Consider the following 21280-nt stretch of genomic DNA (forward strand, 5'->3'; position numbering starts at 1 on the left):
AGACAGCAGCTCTGTAAATAGAACAGCCTGCTTACATGCACAGCCTGCTGACATGTACAGTACATCAGTGATGGTGTGTGTCTGTATAGTAGGCTCCCAGAGTCCCACCAGCCTACCATTAGTCTGAGCTCTGTCTCTCTGTCAAAATCCCTCAGCATCCTTTCACCTCTCCAAGCGGAGCCGAGCGAAGAGCCTCTGACAGTTAGCAAGCGCCTCCGCTGCACACATCATTGATACTAATGGGGACGGAAGGCTGGTGGAGGGTGGCGTGTGTGTGTCAGAGTTCGCTAGGGTGTGTGTGTGTGTGTGTGTGTGTGTGTGTGTGTGTGTGTGTGTTTGTGCATACGGGGTAACCAAAGTCAGGATTACACAAGTGGAGCATGTGTGGTTGCTCCGCGGCACGGAGATCAATTCATGTCGCTGCAGCAAATGGCATGACAACCAGTCTCCTCCCCATCGCCATCTGCCTCCTCTGTGCCAATTTGTCACAGCACATCCAAGTGTGGCCGTGCCCTCATTTAACATTGAGCAAGAGCACGACTCAGGGAGAGGAAGAGGAGGAAGAAAAGCGAAGGAGAAAATAAGGGGACTGACAGAGACCGCAGCCCTCGGGGCGGGGGGGTGAACAGTGAGAGAGGTTAACTGAAGTTTATCAGAGGGCAAAGACAAGAAATATACACAGGAGGTGTCCTGGTGAGTCATGGCTCAGGTGCAAACCACATAAAGGTCTGCAACACCCTGGATTTAAATCTGAACCGTTGTCACATGTCTCCTCTCTCTGCCAATCTCTCCTGTCTGAGCTTTATATTAGCGCTATAAATCACCAGTTCACAATACGATATTATATTGATTCTGTGGACAATGATACGACATTTGCCGATATCCCAAAGTCTGCCACAATTTCGATTTGATTCAATTGAGGGGCCTGCGATCGATATAAGACAATATCATATAACCATTTAACACAATCAGTTACATTTATATCAACTCACAAAAAGCAACTAAAATATGATTTGACAATTCCACTACTGAGCTCATCTAGACATTTAAATGAAAACCAAACTATTCTTTTTAATAAAAAGAATAAAAATAGACCTCCTGTTGTCGGAGGTCTGGTTTTGGTCTGGTCTGGTCAGTGCTGGTGAGTGGCTTGTCAATAAAATGAGAATAGCTGGTCCACCTTAAAGGCTATCCCCCTTCATTTAACCAGAAGGTAACAAACAAAACACAGGAACTTGGCTCGGGTCTTGAGGAGTTGTAACATTTATTCACCGACAAATAAACTGTTACTAACACACACTGCATTGCTACGTTCAAAGCTATAACGTTACTGCTACTCAAACGCTCTCTTTCTCTCTCTCGGCCGACCGGACACTTGCTAACGTTACGCCGCAAGCACCACTTGCTAACGCTGCTCGCAAATGCTACTTGTTAATGCCACTAGCATCACTCTCTAACCCCACTAGCACCGCCTGCTTACACCGCTAGCACTGTTTGGATGTTTAGGAATGAGGTGTGCTTGGACGGAAATGGTGAAACAGACGTGCCATGGAAACGTCAAAATAAAGGTGCATCTTAAAGATGATGATATGTATAGATGTTTTCACTTTGCGTCAATGATATTGGATTGTTGATCATTGAATCATTACATCAATCCAGATCGATGGATTGTTACACCTCTAATTTTTATGCAAAAGCAGATATACATATATTATTAATCTAAAAGAAAAAATGACAGAAACAAACTGAGACAGCTGCATTCTCAGTGTGGCATTTTGAGGAGTTTTCTTAATTGGTAGCTGCAAACACAGGTGCCAAAATTACGTTCCTGCCGACAGGTGATGAGGTGTAGAACAGAGTTAAAAGAAAAGTCGTTGAAAAAAAACTGGAAAATTATATAAAATTAGCAAGAAATTAACCCGCAAGTGGCCAATCAAATCATGCATCTGAGAGTTGTGCAAATTGAGACAGAGGGTTTACCGAGGACTGCCCGATGTTTTTGTTTGGTATACAAAGATCTTTTTTGTTGTTTTTTTTTCATGTCAGGCATGTGGGCCATGAACAAATGTTCATACATCCAAAACTATGCTTCACTTATGATGGGAGGGACACAGTGCCTGCGTTGTCAAGTGAGTGGGTGACAAGATATGAAAGCAATGCCACTCTTCTGCCTCCATCTCTCTCTTTTTCTCTCTCTCTCACACATTTTTGGCACGATAATACCTCTATTCAACTCGGCGGTCTGATCATGTTTCACGCCTGTGCACCCGCATTGACTGCCGTTCTGTCCCATTTCACACCCTTTGATATGTCTTTGTGTCATCAATAATGACAGGCAGAAAATGGCTGTCCACATCGGGGCCCTCATGCCACCGCGATGCCAGCGATCCAGTTCAACACCTCATTCCTATATACCCGACCTTCTAACCAAACCATCATGTATTGTTTCCCTGCTGTCAGCAGAGAGCGACGCAAAAGTGGTGGGCTTCCATTCACTTTGACTGACGAACAATACTCTACAATGGCTCCCGTGTCACACATATGCACGGCCAGCCAAAAGAGGGATCACAGCACAATAGCGGCGCTTTGAAAAGGGGGTATTGAATAAAGAGATAGCCCAACGTGAGCACTGTCAAATCGCTGCAAAATAAGAGCTCATGGACACAAAGCTATAGCCCTGGCAAATAACAATGTGTGATATAAAGTATGACTATGTGTCTATTTGTCTACCTGGGTGTGTGAGGCAGAGCTGTGATTGAAAGTGCTCAAGAGTCTTTGTGCCACTTCGGAAAAACACTTGAAAATCAGGAGCTGCTCTGGCTTATGCAATCAGGTATGGGTGTAATAAGGAGAGGCCATTAACAAACAGCTCTCTCTCCATTATTGTGGCCAATCTGAGCCTCACAGGATGTGAACTTGAATTTATAGCACACAAATGTGCCATTATTTCCTACATCCATCTCAATGACCAACAGTATTGTGTGTTTTTTTCCTTGGGAAATCTATGGGACATTCCTGGAGTTGCATCGATCGTCTTTGTCGGACGAACACTGATAGCATTCTGAGATACTGTATTGATCCCTGATTGAGAAGTGTGGTGTTTTCCTCAATACCACAATGAAGTCAAAAATGCAAACAAACAAAAAAAGGTCAAAGCTCGAAATAGCTGGTCATTTGTATGGTGCAAAAAGAGAACAAACAGGATTCATAATTGAACTTACAGACAGGTTATGTCACAATCCACCAATCTTTAGCCTCTCCCACTCCTCTAAGGAAGTGACCTCAGCAGGATGGAGGGGTTTTGGAGGTGGGGTCTTGAAGATGAGGTGGTTGGTGGGGTGTCAGGGGTTGAAACCCCCTTTCAAGGTTCTCCCTCTAAGAACGTTCAGTCTTCAGCAAACTTCCTGTGAGAGCAAGCAGAAAAACAACATGAGGATGGACAACAACAGAAGAGGAACAGCTGCACACTGCTGATAAACCTCAGGGGTTTGTGTCTTTTGCTTATACGGGGCCGCTGACCCTCGGAGCCCCCGCGGCGAGGGGCTCCATCTCCTCTTAGTGTGATCTCCTCAGTAACTCTGCTGTCATAACATCACAGTTAACACAAGCAGAGAGGCCATAAGAGCCAGATGTTACAGGCCCAAACATGGCGACGATAGGAAAAGGGTTGAAATGTTTTTTTTTCCTTCTTAATATCAGAATACATACTATAATACTATGTACTTTTGTATTAATATGCCAATATATCCATATTTTGTTTGATGTGACTTTTGTATGATTAAATTTATGAAGTTTACGTTCATTAAAATATATACAAAAATGATATCAAATTGTGTCCAAGTCTATATACATATATTTATTAGGGATGAAAGAAAATATTGATACACGATATTGCAATATTATTATTGTGCGATACTTTATACATTTTCCAAAACACTGTATTGATTTTTAATTAACCTCTTAAAGATCCGGCCGCTATTCGATCTTTCAGAGGCTGTAGCGTGTTTAGTTTTAGAGCTACAGTGAAGGTACTTGCATCATATGAAATTAGAAGGAATCCATCGGTGTCAGCCATGTCAAACTGGCTTCTCGATTAGGAGGCTAAATAACGCTCCAAAGTTACGCTAAATCATGCGTTATTAAATGTGTTATTTTTACCTATTCTTAATTGGTGTATTTCTGTTTGTTCTTTATACTACGAGAGTTTTCCTAAAATAAAAAATTAAAATCGCAATATATTTGCTTACACTATCACAATATATCACAATACATTGAATCATTACCCCAGTATCATGATACATATCGTATTGCCAGATTATTGCCAATACACAGCCCTAATATATATTGAAAACAAATACAGACAATTTATAATAATTATGTATTATATAATTATATATTATATTATAAAAATGTATTAGTCCCACAGTGGGGAAATTTGTAGCATCAAATAGGGACAAGAAGAGGCATCAGTAAAAAAAAATCTGTAAAAAAAAAAAAAAAAACTATTACTAAAAAACGCAAAATATAATAGTAAACAGTCTGAATGGCTGAGTTCACATTTGCTCATACAAAATATGAAACATATATTGCATATAATGTTGATATTACACAATACTGATATTCAGTTCCTGTGTCCAAACCTCCACCCACACTCTTTGTTTTAGACCAAATGCAAAACTTGTTTTCATAAGAGGAAATACTGTGTAGTATAGCAGGACTCAGAATGTCTGCTGCAAACAATAACAATGCTCTAAAAAGAAAGACATTAAAACCAGCTTGGTAGACAGGTGTTAGTGTGCGGGTGAACCTACTGACCTGTTGTCTGCAGTTTAAATCTGACCCATCTTAACTATGAACAACGGAATCTGACAAAATCAAAAATAAATGACTCGAAAAATCAATCAATAAATAAAGGACTCGAAAAATCAATCAATAAATAAAGGACTCGATAAATAAATAAATATGTCATTAAATGTAGCAAAAATAATATTGAAAAATAAATATAGCCATTAATTAGTTGATACAAATGTGACAAATTTCTGTTTCAATTGAATTCTTTATTTATTCAACTTTGTATTAATTCCCTTATGTATCCACTCTTCTGTTTAATTTTCCCTTTTATTTTAAATAAATATATTTATTTTCAATATTATTTTTGCTACATTAATTTATTCATCGAGTAATTTATTTATTTGTTGTATTTTTGGCAGGTTCCATCCTCCAAACTTAACACTTCATTTACAGCTATCTTGGTAACATCAGAAGTTTTTTTTTTCTCACAAGCTTCTCAGGTGACTCATCATTCATCATGTGCTGGTAACTTTTTTCCCACCAAAACTTTTTTCTTTTGAGAACTTCCATCATTTGCCTAAAGCTTTTCTCTGCTCTCAAGAGACTCATTCGTGCAGCGCAGCTGGGGTTTACACCAGCGCCGCTCTGTCGTTAGCTCACCTCACCAATTGTACCGTCATCCTTTAACCAGCCTCCCCACAGAAATACCACAATCAACACAGAATTCATGAAAGATGAACTTCCTGTAAATCCATTCTTGCAAGTTCAGCAACCCCCCAAACACGCACAGGTTGTCTCTGATGACCAGTGGTGACTAATGGCGAGTGGTCCGTGTGGTTTCCTGTAACCAAGATTACCTCCCGCACACCTACACCCTCGTGGTACACAAATGAGGATGGGGGGGTTACCGCAGAGCGATTCCTCATATCCTTAGATAAAGCATGTCCAGCTCGCTGACTCACAGCACAGCAGATGAGCTGCATTGCTTTCCCAATCCCCCCTGAATGAGGCAGCTGACTGCAGCTGCTGTGAGCTCAGCACCAACGCTGACTCCCATCGCGGCTTCATAAAGCCACTGAAGGCCTGTAAATACTTAACAACCACAGCCTTCTGCAAATTAAGCAGAGCGGTGTGACAGCCTTGGCGTGCTTGCTGATGGTGACTTAACCTGTGCGGTGTAAAGGCGGCGGCGCTAAAGTCAGAACTCGTGGGCTGGTTAGTGGAAAGGTTATGGCCGCCGTACCAAATGACAGCAGGTCTTAGTCATGGGAAGTGGCCTGGTGTAGTAAAGAGAGTGATGTCATCTCTGTTTAAAATGACCAGGCTCCATTACACACAACCTCTGACCACTTACTTCCACCTTCCCACACATCAGTCACATTGTGGACAGGCCACAGCTGTTTCTCTTGTCAACAATCATCACCATCAATGGGGCTGGGAGATAAGGTCGAAATCAATATCACACTCTTATTAAGAATGATTTTTTTTTATACTGGGTGAAACATTGAAGCAAAAACAGACATAAAGAGTCTTGGTAAGGTGTTGGGCCTCCAGAACAGTGTGGCGGTGTGGGCCAATTTTATGTGATGTCAAGTTGTGAAGTTTAACCCCCCAACAAGTTGACAATATATTTTACAATTATTGTTTTCCGTCAGAGCGTTTTTTATGATCTTGACATTTCCAACTGCACTTGAAAGCAGCTTCATTCATTCTACAGCAGCTAGACAAGAAAAACGATGGGAATGTGCCTTGCGTGTTGGAGCTTGTTGCAGGAAACACAATACCAAATTCTCCACAGAATCACTCCAACAAGCATCTATGTAATCAACTGTTACGCAAACTCCTGTGGTTGGGGTAAGTGCTTGTGTTTAATTTTTTTTTAAACCTGATAGTTTTTTTTTATTTTTAAACTTCCTTGTACCAAAGTTGTTTTCACCCCCCTCCCCATGGCAACGTGAGGCAGGGATATTAACTGTACTTGCTGGTTACGTGATTGGCAATTGCAGCTTGACATCAGGCTGTGTTTCTTCCAAAAGTTGTGTCTGTTTCTACTTTTTCGCCGCATGGCACTGCGTTTTTTTTCCAGCATTCCACTACCCCCTCTCAAATGAATAGGAAACCTGGCGTATTCACCGACCCAACCTGATCTGGTGTGAATGCAGCTAAAGTCTCTGAACTCCGCTGGAGGGATGATAACATGAAGGCTGTAACATATGATTCAAATTAATTTGATCAAACTATTAAATTATCCCTTCTTCCTTAAATGGAAGCATCTGAATTTGTTTTGTTTCACCGCTCATTTAGTCAGGTTTTTCCTTTAAAAGGAACAGTGTGTAGGATCTGGCGGTGAGGTTGCAGATTACAACTTCTCCTGTGTGCCAAGCGTGTAAGATTGCTACGGTGGCTGATGCGAAAATGCGAATGGCCCCTCTTTAGAGCCAGTTGTTGTAAGAGTAGTGGAGGTCATTTGGAGCAGTTGAAACATAGTGGTGCAACATGGCGGACTCCGTGAAGAGGACCCGCTCCCTATGTAGATATAAACGGCTTATTCCAAGCTAACAAAAACACAACAATTCTTATTTTCAGGTGATTATACACTAAAGAAAACACACTTAATAGTATATTTCATTTTTCTGCTAATGAGCTGCAACGAACGATTATTTTCAGTGTAGATTTGTCTGCTGATTATTTTCTCGATTAATCCACAAACTGCTTGGTCTATAAAAATGTCAGAAAATTATGAAAAATGACCATCAGTTTCCAAGCCAATTATTTTTTCCAACCAAAGGTCCAAAGTGAAGATATTCAGTTTCCAAATGAATCAGTTATAAAATAGTATGTTGCTGATTAATGTGTACAAAGCCATTTGAAATAATCGAAATAAAGTGACGTGATGCAAAAACAGGTAATGAATTAAAAAGATCTGACAAAACCTTTTCACAAAACTTCTGATTTTTCATCAAAATTTGCTCGAAATCATGAATCATGATATGGTCATATCATAATTAGATTCCACTGAAAGGTGATATTGAATTATTGCCCAGCCCTGAGCTCCTAAGTCTTTACAGCACGTCCTCAAAAACAACACGAAACCAACATGATCAACAGCCGCTGGCACGGAGGTTAGATGAATTAGAGTTAGCAGATTCAGTTAGAGAGGACAACGGACGACCCTGTGTCTGTCCGCTGGCTGTGAACGGTAACAGCTAACCATGAGGCAAAGAGGTTCGGTTGTTTTGTTCAGTTGTTTTTTTTTTTTTTTCCTTCCCCCAAGCCTGCACAGAGTTTGTTCCAATATCGATTTTAGCGAATGAGATCAGCTGGTGGGATTGCTATCAAGCTCTGTAACTTCAGCTGCTGGGGCTATTAGATTGGGTGCTCATATAATGCATGGGAGATGAAGGATAATGTTGCAGTGATTGTTTCATTGCCACACTGCGATCATTGTGCTCCAGCGTTTGTGGCGTCCTATAATTTCTAATCTCATTTTCTAGAAATAGTCCCACAGAGAGGCCCCCTTATCCTGCCATAATAGTTTTGAGGTGAGCCCCATTAACCAAATGAGCTTTTCGGAGCACAACATTCCTATTAACGCCACTCGTACAATCCCTCATCTCCTTTAAAACGTGCACCGTGAGCTTCCCTGCAGACCGCATGCGCCGCTACCAAGGCAGCATTACACTTTTAGGATATCCAACCTACCCCCGAGCAAATTTGGCAAAAAACTCCTTCCTTTACCAAAATTACCCCCCATAAACGGATTCATCCCACACACACACTGACGCACCACATTCCCACCTCCACTCCCACAAACTCTGGCTATATTTCCCAGCAGGCCTTGCAGTGCTCACTGGGTTGTGGTAGTGATCAATGGCCCCTGGCCGAGGGCGTCAGGGGGGCCCTGGGCTCCAGGAATGGAGGTATTAATAATGCAAGCTCAAGGCCTGTCATATCCTCCATTAGCACAGAGGAGGCGGGAGGCCCAACAGCTGATTGATTACTAATTAGATTAATTGCGGTCTTTTAGAAAAGGAGGGGAATGTAATAGACTTGGGGCCTGACAAGTGTGAGGATGGAGGAGCCAGGCCGGCTGAAAAATATCCACCGAGGCCATTTAAAAAAAGGACTTTTCAGATTAGGAATGTCTCATCTCCCCTCCTCAGAGATGAGTGTACAATTCAGGAAAGACTAGCCAGACTCTGTAATAAACAAGAATTCAATTAAAGTCCAACCCACTACATATTACCTTATAAAAAATCGAATAAATTGCTCAATTCTCTGCAGGCTTCTCTCTACATGCACCTGCGTACAAAAGAAAACAACTCAGCTGCTGACCACGCTGCTAACTGAAGAAGACACTGGTGTTATTTGCCGTTTTCATTTGAGACAATTTCCCCCCCTCCCTTTCGTGCATTTGTGTCTTGTTAGCCACCGCTATCTGGAAAACATGACACGATAAGGCCCACTACTCTCCAGTTTTCATGTAATGTGTGTAATGATAGTGTTGCCGAACACAGCCGTTTGCTAAAGGGTGCAGAGGTGTGGGGAGATTGAGTTCCACCTAATCTCCCCGCTGTCCTTTGGAGATAAAAACTAATAAAACACACATCAAAGTGGTGGCATAAACATTTGAGTCTGAGAGGCAAACCGGAGGTATAGCTGCTGAATAAATCTGCAAATATATTCGTCTTCCATATACTGTGTTTTCTGTTAAACCTCAAATGTTGTTTCAGTTCAGACCAAAATTAGTTTGCCAGTATTCTGTTCTGATACTTGCCTTTGATTAAAAATCAATTACTGGCCACTTTAAGTGTCATTGTATAACCTCCAACATGATAAATGTGATGTGTTTTTGTTTGAGGACATATTTATTGCTTTATATTGATCGGGACTAAACTGGCAGTCTGCGGGAAGTTGTTCTACTTAATTTCAATTATCCTTGGTGTCAATTAACAATGCATGCGTCTCTCGGTCAAAACGTTTTTTTGGACCATTTCCATCCTGATATTGAAATTATTGGAAAACACTTATCAAAACTGGCGTTAGGCGTAGAAATCAAATCCATTCAAGCCCTGTATCAACATCACTGCTGTCAAAAATTACGTCTTCATTCCCAACCAGTGGCGAGGCAGGAATGCATGTATGAGTTTCCGAGACTAATTGGCACATTGGTATGGCCACACTCATTACGTAAACCCACACTCAACATAAATAGCCTCACACTTGTGAGGGGATAATGCCTTCCAAATAGGGAGCTGCATTATTTGTCTCAGCCTGCCTCTGCACCGGCAGACGATGGCGAGTCGTTTCCTGCCGTTCACGACTTCTGGAAACAATTGATTCGTTTCCGAGAAGCCTGTAGAAGACATGCAATTGGCCCAAATGCAAAAATTACAAGGGAACAAGGATGCAGTCTGTCGTCCCTAACCAACTCACAGCTCTGACATAATGTCGTGTTCGGGAATGGGAGGTGGAACGCCAATACTGGGCTTCGCCTTTTTGGACCACTTATTGCATGTCATGAATCATAGGGAGACTGGTCCTTATCAGTATCTTTGACAGGGAGATGGGTCTTTACACTTTCTTGTCACAAATGAGCTCTTGAGGGGCTGTCACGATGGAGTGGAATATTAGACCCATTAATTATTCTGCTTTTCCATCCCGCTGGGAGGCAGTTCTGAGTCAGTCCCTCATATCTGACAAAGATCCTCTCTGCTCGACTCCACTGCTGTAGCAGCAAATGTCTAAAGATGGAGTTTTGTTGGACTGCCAACACTGAAATATGTTGGCACATCATCCCAAAGGACAATAAAGCCAACACACATTCATCCAGCATTCAGAAAACTGTCAAGAGTTGCCGTTGGCCTTCAGATGCCTTCAGGACTGCCATCAGAAACACAAAAAGGCTGGGAAGAAAATGAAATAGCATCTCTTTGAGAATCAGACCAAAATCCTGAAACGCCCAAAACAAACAAACCAAACCCAGTTCTTTTGATACTTTTGAAAGAAAGCAGGTATGTTTGACCAAATATGTCATCCACCTCAGCTTTCAGTGGGTTAATACTTTGGATTTCTGAATCATTGATATAAGTAATAAGGTAATGCTAAACTAGTGCTAAACCTCCGGTCGACTTATTATTAACACGGTGTGTTTCTGTGTAACGTATCGGCGTATGCTTCTCTCATTCAGCAGCCTTGTTATGTCTGTATAACGTTACACTACGTTGTCTCTCATCCCGTCATCAACCGTTTTTTCCTTTCTCACCACGGACGGCCAGCAGCTCCTGCACCTTGATGTATCGCCACACATCCACACACGTATCTCTCTGCTCTCAGAGGGAGGGAGAAGGCGGGGTCATGCGTCATCAACGCGTAATCAGTTACACTGCGCATGTGTTATACCCTGTGGTCTTAATGCTCAGGCTGATCAGAATTCTTAATAAAAATTCCTGAATCCGGATCATGATCTAATGGATTGTTCATTGTGCTACACTCCACCCCTCCAAAAAATGTTATTCAAATCCATCACAAACTTTTGGAGTAATGTGGCTAACAGACAAACAAACAAACAAACCAACGCCGGTGAAAACAAAACCTCCCAATAATCACACATGCACCCTGTGACCCAGTACTTGTTGGCAGTTTTGTTTGTAGTTGATACTGTAAGGTTTGGCTTGCAGTACATTAGGGCTGTCCTTGATCAAAGAATTTCCTAGTCGACTAACACTCATACGATTTTGTCGACTAATCGATTAGTTGATTTAATCAACAGAGAATCTCTCCACAAAGAATCACACAAAAGAGCACTTAAAATCTTGTGTTTACTAGAGTTTTGAAAATAAGTCATTCAGCATGAAAAAGCTCCCTCACTCATTACTCATCTTCAACTGCTTATCCGGGGTCGGTTTAAAATAAATAATCGACTAAGACCAAAACTACCAATTAGTCGACTTATCGACTAAGACGGCAGCCCTACAGTAAAATATGAACTTCAGCACTATTGTCACTGAGAGACATGTAACAAACACAAATAAAGATGACATCAACTTATGGACCATAATCTGATCATTATGTAATTACTATAAAGACAAAGTATTCTGCCTTTAGATCGGTCTGTACCTCTTTCCTTCCTTATTCCCTAAGCTCAAGGCTGTCTCCTACCTCCTCCCCTCAGCCCCTGTGGCTCACTGCAGTGACGCCACGCTGTGTTAAGTGAAAGCGACCCCGACTCGTCCTTTTTCCAAACCTCTCTGGCTGATGCCCCATTGTTTTCCCCTCCGCCGGTGGTTGACAACTGGCCTTTCGGCTGCGGCGCTCTGCGGCGTGAATTCTGGCCTCGCTGTGTCGGCCTCTCGCCTCTGTCTCCCTGCCAACATGAGGCCAGGTCCAAAGCCACGGAGTGGGAGAAAAAAAAAAAAAAACTGCAGACTTGCACCTTTTCTTTCCTGCGGTAAGGTTTTTAAATTGTAGCAGAAACTGAACGGAACTGTTCTGGAATAAATGGAGGCAGTCCTCGAGAGGTTAAAACACATTTGGTTTGCTTGCTTGCTTCATGTAAGTATAACTAATGCATAATATTGTTTACACAATAAAGAGAGGTCTAACATTTGAAATTCAATGAAGATGCAAACTATTCCAAGCCATTTCCCCTCGAACATGCTCTGCAAACTCTGAAGGACAAAAGCCCAAACGCTAACCTAATAGATGAGCTACAGCTACAGCTCAGACAACATGATTAGATTCTGCTACTACTTAATTCCTTTATCAAAAAGCAGTAATATTCCACTGAAACAAAACGCTTGTACCTGCAGTGTTTCGATGGAGGTGGGCCGCTCTTATCATCCTCACTGAATAGGACTGGGGCCCATAATGTAATAGCCTAGCAGCGCGCTCATAAATCACCTGAAGAGGCTGTGTGCCACATGCACTGACACTCCCAATCTGCCAACCTGTGTCTTTATTAAAGAGCACATTATACTGAAAGGCGCCTTTTCTTCCCACAGTCACCCCGCTATAAACACCTCAGCTCATATATTTATGCAAACACAAAGATACAAATACTTTCCTCTGCAGGCACAAATACATTTCTCTGAGCTTTTCTATTCAGAACATGTGTGTGTGTGTGAGTGAGACATAGTCAGACAGAGACTGCCATTGTTTTTACATCTTGTCACCAACCCTCTTCACAATTACAGCAATTGTCTCCCTCCCACTGTGAGTGACGCATCAATTTGGATGTATGAATGTCTATCCATATTTGATTTGCCTTTGTGAATCTCTTAGACGTTATTGGCCAAACAGTGCACACAACAGATTGTGTTGTTTCTGTGTGTGTGTGAGTGTGTGTGTGTGTTCTGTTTGTTGGTATGTTGCTTTTGTTTTTCTTCTCGCCGTCCTTCCAGTAACTTTGACAGCTAAATTGGAAAACGTCGAAAGCGTCATGCGAGCCGACAAAGAAACGGCAATGAAGCGAGATGTGCCGTCAGCATACAGTAGGTCTTATATGTTGACAGAGAGGAAACATTCAGCACTTCAATTTGTTCAAATCAACACTTCTTTGTATGCTAAACACAGAAGCTGAGAGTTCAATCAGTCGGCTGCGAACAGTGAAAGTCCTTGATGATGTATGACTGGATAAATGAGAAGTTTTGATAGAGTTTTTCTGTTGTTAAATCTGGTCTACATTTACTTCCATTCATCAAGGATTTACTCCGTTTTTGGATTCTCCATTCACTGTGGAGGCATGCAAATAAAACAGCTTTCTTTTCAAGTTTCCTTCAAGAATTCAGGGTAACAAGGGTGAGTAATTGATAGGGGTGTAAGAAAATATCAAAAATGCATGTCCATGTCCGTCACGTGATGCCATTCGGCCCAAAAATACTTTTTCCCATAGACTTACATTTTTTTTTAAGGTAAATCACCTTCCCAGTATGAACACTTGAATAGCCCTTATTTAAATCTTTAGGTCCTAAAAGTTGTAAAATGCACTAATAGCCAAATCTAGACTTATTTTCCTTCCTCTGTTCATGTGAATGAGCCTCAGACCGATGCTGGACCGCAGGCTGGGAGGCAGAGTTAAAGGAAACACAACTACGCTTGCTCTATGGGCCCAATTGATCTGCACGATCGCCAAAAAATCCTGGTACTTTATCACTCGGCAGTCGAGCCATTTTGGATTCATGAGCCACTGATCAAGTTCCACAGGAATGAACGGGAGCCGGCATGCTGCCCTCAGTAAAAGACTGGAATCTGAATTGTGTTTGAAAACCTCACCTAGATCATTAAGGTTAACTGAAAAAGCAAAAGTCTGCATTTTTTCCAGACAACATTTGGAAAGACACGATAAATAAAAACAGTTATGCCTTATGTGTGCTTTTTGTCCTTGTCCCTTTGAAGCCTACGTACTGTAGACTTGTAATGAATTCATTTCTGGGTTGCAGTGCTGTCTGTGAGGTTGTTGCTGTGCCATGGCTATGGTTGTTTGTTAAAACATAAAGACCTGTGATGCCTCACTTCTACAGGATTACAACACAACAACAACAAAACTGCTTCATGCTATATGTGCTTTTGCAAAATAAACTAAGATATAAAAGCCAATATGCACCTGTGCTGTATAAGACCATTCAGAAAGACTTCAAATTACAGCAAGATGTCACACTTTCTCTACTAGTCTTTGAAGTTACAAGGTCAATCTTCACAGATTTTGCTCCTATTAGATTTAATTAACGGTTTCTGTAATCAGCGTTATCGTCAGTGTACTATTGTTCAGCTCAGCACAAATAACGCTGCTTATCAACTGCTGCAATGTTTTTGTGCCCTTGGACAAAAGATTTGACATTCACATATAATGATGCACACAAGTGAGGGACGAGCCTTCTTTAAGGAATCCGAGATGTCAAATCTCTGCCTGCTCTCTGAGCTATACGACTATTTGTGCCAACTAAATGTGACTAAAAATCCTGCAGGCTGCCACAGTGCTCCCAACCAAAATCATGCAAATCATGAACAGGAAAAACACTAAATCCCTTTCTCCCACTCAGTTCCTGCAAACACACGACGTGCCCGTCGGTAAACACCGGCAGCAGAGCACATCACGCAAGAGGAAGACTCGCTGCTGAGGGACGGAAATGTAAACAGCTCGCAAACTCTCAGAAAAAAAAGTTGTTACACCCTGGAAATGAAATGTTGAGGATGGGGATTGAATAAAAACGCAAGTCGGGGCTATTCGCTGGAGGTTTTTCTTCTCCAGACTCCTGTGGCTGTAATCTGACCGGTGGCAGCGGTCCAAGGCGATCTCTGAGGACAGTCCTCACCCACAGAGCTGCTGATGTAGATCTCTCTGGTCACTCAGGCTGAAAAGTGCCCAAGCTTTTCCTCCACACCTTTTCTAATCTGTGTAAACTGCAAAAAAAAACACTATATGAAATGACATTTTTAAGTAAGACCATGTGAATAAATGGTACCAAATTGGATCTTGAGGGACGCAACTTACGCATGACACACATTTGACTACTCAAGTTTGAATACAAGGAAGGTTGACTACAATTTACGCCAATTAGCTGCAGCAGCTGTCATGGTGTAACTATGACAACTTGGAATGGAAACAAGATGCAACAACAAAAAGAAAGCAAAGTAGTCAGCTTGGGTGATATCTGGGCTGATGCCTCAGTTCAGTCAGAACGCAAAAAGGAAATCCAGCAATAGTGAAAAAGGAAAATGTCCTGCATGCTGTGTAAAGTTCACAACTACATTATATTATATTAAAGCCAAAAGTATAATGTCCCCATGCAATGAAACATATATTTTGACAGTCTTAATCCGGTGTCCCTGTGTTAATTGTTTATTATCTCTTTTTATTTGACAAATATGTAAAAAAAATAAGTATCAGACTATTTTTACATCAAAACCCCCATCTTTTCTGTTCCTTTACAAAAATGAATCCCATCAAATGAAACTTTGGGTGACTAGCTAGCCACACCGATCATTTAAAAACCGCACTTCACGTTTATGGATTGTAGCAGCTGAGGAAGAGATGTGTTTTTGGATATCAGTAGACAAAAACATTTTCATTTCCAAAAGATTGTAGCTGAGGTCTAATTCATTCAAGGGAAACGTTGCCGATTTTCAACCGGCTCTGTTACTGCAGTGCGGCACTACATGCAGATGAACGGCAAAAGGCCGCCAGATGATGACGCGAATCCAGGCAGACCTTTGGTGGCGGGTGAGTGTTCATCTGCATGTACTGGTCGCGCTGCAGTGACACAAAGCCGGTTGAAAATCTCTCATCTATTCCTCCTCGTCCTACTCCTGATTTAACAACATGTGAGGGAGGTGTGTGTGTGTGTGTGTGTGTGTGTGTGTGTGGAGCCAACAGTCCTCTGTAGCGCTAAACAGCCCGCCCACTTTTTAGCGGTCAAATGCGAATGATTTGATTTAAATCCCTCTTGTAATTGTACACCACTCAAATATTCCATTTCCCTGTGAGATACATCTCAGTACAGAACGCTAAAGACGCTCTAACTTCCATTTCACTCTGACTTTCAAGTTGCTAACTTAATAGTTGTCAAACTGTGGTCGTCGTTTCTTGTAAGCCGGCTGTGTGGTTTTATGTTGCTGACTTTAAATGTTTCACATAATGTGTCCTTAAGTCTCTCAGGGAAAAAAAAAAGATCTCAGCTGTGTTTCCATTCAATTGTCAAGCAAATTTTGAGGGAACTTTTGTCGGAAAAAAATAAATGCTAATTAGGCGCGTTCCCATCAACTGGTTTGGAGCAAAACAAAAACTTGGCTACAGCGTAGTTTCAGAAGTTGGCGCTACAGGCTACGCATGGCTGTAATCCTCCAGTAAACAGAGTAGAAGAAGAAGTAGAGGTTGCGAACCGGAAACAAAACAAGTCGGCTTAGCCGTTTAACCGTCTATGAGAGAAAAATGGAGAGAGGTCTTCAGGAATTTGTTTCAAGGGCATTATGATTAAATAAAGTTAATTAAGAGTTTAATTCTTCCTTGATTGGTAAATACTGCGTAGCGGGAGCATTACGCACCAACGTCGTGAGCTTTACTCAGTGGAGGACCGTCTCTTAACCTTCGCTTTCAGACGTGTTTAGTGATGCACATGTGCCTTAAAATTGATATACAGGTGAGCAGAAGGGCAACTGTTAATTCAATATTAAAATGTGTTTTATATCAAAACAGATGTGGCACCTTTTGCTATCGTGGCTCTGCGGCATCTTTACGTCAGTGGAAGGTGATAACTGCAGCAGATAAGGTAGACATCCTTGAGTACAGTAGATATGATCACACACCCAGACAAAATCAGATACGAGCAGTAATCTCGTATGCCGACCGCATGACCTACAGCAACAGATCCTTCCCCTCCGCCTAAACTGTCCCTGCGTCACACATAATGTGAAACACTGGTCAGCAAAGGATGAGGGGAGGGAGAGGGAGACAGCCGGGCTCTCGCTGCGCACATTGTGTATCTTGACAATACAGATCAAACACAGTCTCACAGCAGTTGGGGCTGAGCCACTGTTTGTTATCTCGTCTGATACGGAACGTGCGACATGCAGACGCACCGCGAAGGAGAGCGAGGCAGACAGGTAATCCAGGATTACAGCGCTGACATGTCATTTCCATGGACGTGTTATTCCTGCTCAATCGACTTGTGTGTGAAACGTAGGGTGCAACCCCATCTGTCTGCTCCAAACTCTCCTCTGGCACCCATCAATGGCGCGCCGTGGACCAGCATAGACGACGAGATAATGAGCTCCCGTTGCCTTGTCAACGCTATCCCCTGTTTTCCGACGGCCACACTCTTAAGCTCCCGTTTTGCCCGTTTCCCGGTGTGCCGATCTCTTCGGTAAACAAGGCATCTAGGTGGTAGATGAGATTTCATATTGTCTTAGAATCCCTCACACAGGCAGCGAAGATAGACAATGGGGTGAGGGGGTTTAACTGTTTATAAGAAACACTAAATACAGAATAAAAATTTCAAAGTTAATGAAGGTCAAAGTTCACAAACGATATAAATGCAAGAAGCTGGTAATAAGAACAGGTACAGATGGTGTCCTTTATGTCTGAAGCACCAGACAGACACACTTGTCCTGCCCTTTTGTCTCAGACAAGTGACTCATTCAAGCCATTTAATGCTAGAAAAAGGTTTAAACAAAGTGATATTCCACTCTTATGGAAAGTTTGAGTACCTATTCTCAAAATTGCCATAAAATGAGCTTTTAGGTATTATAGACATTAGTCAAGTTCAAAGGCTTTAAAACAAAGTCATGGACGTGGTGAGGGCAGACATGGCGAAATGGAGCTGTTGTGTTTAAATACAAATTTAAAGGTGACCTTTTATGCTTTTGTGCTTTTTCCTTTCCTTTAATGTGTTATATAGATTGTTGTGCATGTAAAAGGTCTGTAAAGCTACAAAGCCCAAAGTCCAGGCCAAAGAGAGTTACTCCCCCACAGAAACACTGCTCCTGAACTGTCTGAAACGCCTTGATTGAAGTCCCGCCTTTTCTTCCGTAATGTGGCGATGTCACTAAGTAACACATTTTTGCCTAGCGGCTAGATTTGCACGCCCTCAAACAAAGCTAGTTCGAGCAGAGTCCGAAGAGTTCAGTTGACCAATCACAACAGAGTGGGCTAGCTGACCAATCAGAGCAGACTGGGGTTTTCGAGCGGCCGTTACAGGAGCGTAAACAGAGCGTTTCAGACTGATGGTGAAAAGAAGCGCTGCAGCACAGCCGGTATGAGAAAAGTAAAGCGTTTTTGAACAATAAAGCATGTAAACATGTTCTAGTAGAAACCCAAAAATACAAGTATGAACCTGAAAAGAAGCATAGTAGGTCCCTTTTACAATATTTTATGTTTCCTTTCTTTTCTTTTTATGGTTCATTCTTTCCCCCTTTTCTTCCTTCCTCACTCCTCTTCCTTTAGTGTACAGAGTCTGTGTTCATCTGTGTAACAAATGTGCTGCCATTTCAGCCAGGACTTTATCGGTAAAAAAGGAGCTTTCCATCTCAAAAGACCATCCTGGTTGAATAAAGGTCAAAGAGAATACATAAAAGTAAAATAATCTACTCCAATACGAGTTCACAGTCTATCTGCTACTGAAACGGGCAGCCCCAGCCACCTGTATACATTTGGGTAATGACCTCAGTGTATAGCATCAGATTGCTTAAAAATAATTTTGTCTTTGAAAAATATTCTTTATTTGTTAAACCCTGGCTGTGTACAGAACGAATCCAGTTGGTACTCATGATCTGCCAACTTCAAATAAGACATATTTAAGTGACGATGGGCCTCATGCAGCAATATCCTCTTAAATTTCTCTCATATTTTCTGTTCAGAGAAAGAATAAGAGAAGACATCTCCAGATGCAGCAAACGTTTTTAACCATCCAAATCTGCTCTTACCCAGGTGAACTGAATGATGAATCCCACTTGATCATAAATTGGAGGCATGTGGCTGATTGTTTATAATTACAGTAGCATAGGTAACGGCCCCTAAACACTCGATAAGGGCCGGTGTTGTGCCGTGTGCATAATATACTCTGGCACATGCCCAAGAACTGGAGACATGCCAATGAAAAAAGGCTGAGAGAAGAAGAACTTCGACAGTAGTGAACTTGAGGTACTGTTGCATAAGCTGAAACAAAGAAACCATGTGATTTTCTAGAGCGTCAGTACTGACCTTGAATGTGAGTCATTCAGAAGCTGAACGCATGCAACATACTCCAGGGGATTTTATAGTCTTAATTGGGATCAATGGACCAAGTATTCTTTAGCCCACTAATTTAATAATCCAAATTCTAATTACTCAAAAACATTTTTTTTAATGTTTTTTTTTCTCTAGATTTCTTTTCGTAAGAAATCTCTCGACCACTTGTAAAATGTTCTCTTACCTAAGACAAGAGCAAAAATAAGAACAAAATTGTGAATCCCAGAAGTCAATGGGTGCTAACACAATCAGAAAAGAATTGTAGATATGATAGGGTTCCCTCTATCGCTTCCTGCATGAGGCTCACTGTACTTTGTTTGATATAAATACACAATTTGACATTATATATGAATTTGTCCTTGTTTTGATGAGAGCAACTTAGTTTGCTAAAATAAGAATGACAACTTAACATTTAGTGCTTATTTTGTGCATTTAGTGCTTATTTTGTGCATTTAGTGCTTATTTTGTGCTCATTTGCATATTTGTTTATTTACTTACTTACTCAATTTTCGTCCATATTATATTGTATTATGTTACTTTTGCTTTTTTCACATTTTCTTCTGCGTTTATGGTAGTTTTCACTAGGGATGTCACGATGGGGCCGATCTATTCAACTCAATTCTATGTTTATATAAATTACTACACATTACATACTGGAATTTTAATTCCTGATAAAGTTTTGACCAATTTGTTGCTGCATTAAAAAGGTTGACACTTGAATTGTGGTTTTTACCAAGTTGTTTTAATTTTAATTATAAAAAATTATTTAGTAAATTTATATGTTTTTATTTGTTACATTTTGTTTTACAAAGTTAGGAAAATAATGTTTCAGTCAAGCCTGTTGTTGCTTTACACACAAAATAATGATGCCAGTCACTTCCACACAGTGAGGCATACAGCGTATTAATTACACACTGTTAACGGATCGGTACTCGGTATCGGCCGATACCCAAAGCCCAGGTATTGATATCGGTATCAGGACTGAAAAAGTGGGATCGGTGCATCCCTAGTGTTCACATTGTAATCAAGGGTCTTTAACAATCATCTATAATGAGAGCCTGAGCCTGCGACTTCAGGAAACATTGAAGGTTTAAAAAGCTCATACAGAGCTACAAAGTGTTCCACAACAGAGAGGACTAGAAGAAGGAAATTATAAATAATTACTTACTGATTAATGCCCCATTTCCAGGGTTCCATGCTCGTGTCAAATCACAAAAGGACAAAAGTAAGTTTTGCTCCAAACGTTAACGCAGTGTTCTCTCAGGTTTCAGGTTAAAGCTCCTCACTCTGTCACTCATCAACATCTGTGTTGTTGTGTTTGAGGAGTTTGGCCACATTTCACATGCTATATCTCCATGTGCATCTTGACGTTTCCTGTAGGGCAGCATTCTGTCCCCGACCTGTGAGTCACTGTGGTGTGTAACACAGTAGTGTTAAATTCCAACACATACGCACACTCACACAGTCTGCTGTGATGAGGCAACTACTTTCAACTCGAACATCAGACACTTCAGTTTTCTGTTTTGTTTACCAGCTCGCTATAATCACGCTCTGAAACGAAGCCAATTTCCTCTTCGTCTGCATACAATTTCACCACAACAGTCTATTCGGCATCCAGACTCTTTGCGAGCATTTAAGAGCAGTTTTGTCTGAATTTAATCTTCAGACAATTATCGCTTATGTTATTCTAACCAACTGCTTTGGTAATAAAATGTAAATTTAACAGTCTGGTTTCTCCCTTAATATTTACGTTGCATCAACCCGGAT

The 21280-nt window shown here is 41.4% G+C and overlaps 1 protein-coding gene across 6 annotated transcripts in view; it reads right to left on the reverse strand.

The window, feature by feature from the left end:
- The window catches only part of sema6cb (semaphorin 6Cb), a 189546-nt gene that overhangs the window by 106856 nt on the left and 61410 nt on the right, over positions 1-21280 (reverse strand). For 5 of the 6 annotated variants that reach the window (XM_074653012.1, XM_074653014.1, XM_074653013.1 and 2 more), the window contains one exon: positions 3222-3404. The gene's annotated coding sequence lies outside the window, so the exon portion shown is untranslated. Of the gene's footprint in view, positions 1-3221; positions 3405-15062; positions 15193-21280 lie in introns of all 6 variants that reach the window. The other variant, XM_074653011.1, reaches the window with a different exon arrangement.

This window comes from Sebastes fasciatus, chromosome 12 (genome assembly GCF_043250625.1).
Source record: "Sebastes fasciatus isolate fSebFas1 chromosome 12, fSebFas1.pri, whole genome shotgun sequence".
NCBI lineage: Eukaryota > Metazoa > Chordata > Actinopteri > Perciformes > Sebastidae > Sebastes > Sebastes fasciatus.